We start from the raw sequence: 758 nt of genomic DNA on the forward strand, positions 1-758 counted from the left end.
AAAAAAAAAAAAGGATATGGTCATTATGCTTATGACTGTCCTAACAAGCGGACTATGGTGATGAAGCCAACTGGTGAGGTACAATCAGAATCCGATGAGGAGCAAATGGTGGAAGATATGACCCTTGTCAGTGAAGACGATCAACAACCAGCTGAAGGAGAGCTCTTGGTAGCACGTCGAGTGCTAAGTTCTCAAGCTAAAATCGAAGAAGATCAACGTGAAAACCTCTTCCATACACGTTGTGTTGTGAATGATAAAGTGCGTAGTATGATTATAGACGGCGGCAGTTGTACGAATGTAGCTAGCACCGAAATGGTGGGAAAACTCAATCTCAACACTAGCAAACATCCGTGCCCGTACACTCTACAGTGGCTTAACAACTCGGGGGAAATCAAGGTAGATCGACAAGTGCTTATCTCATTCGCCATTGGTAAGTACGAGGACCAAGTAATGTGTGATGTAGTGCCAATGGAGGCAGCCCATATTCTGCTTGGGAGGCCATGGCAGTTTGACAAGAAAGCACTACATAACGGGTACACTAATAAATACTCGTTTGAGCACAAAGGAAGGAAAATTGTTTTGGCTCCTTTGAGTCCACAGTAGCTTGTAAATGATCTAAAGGGAAAGAATGAAAGAAAGGAAAAAGCCGAAAAGGAAAATAAGCACAAAAAAAGTGTCAATCTGTTCTACAAAAAGAAAACAGTAGAACGGGCCCTCAAAGCCGGTCGTGCGGTTTACTTGATACTTCTAAAGAGTGA

This window comes from Ipomoea triloba, chromosome 16, assembly GCF_003576645.1.
Source record: "Ipomoea triloba cultivar NCNSP0323 chromosome 16, ASM357664v1".
Classification (NCBI taxonomy): Eukaryota; Viridiplantae; Streptophyta; class Magnoliopsida; order Solanales; family Convolvulaceae; genus Ipomoea; species Ipomoea triloba.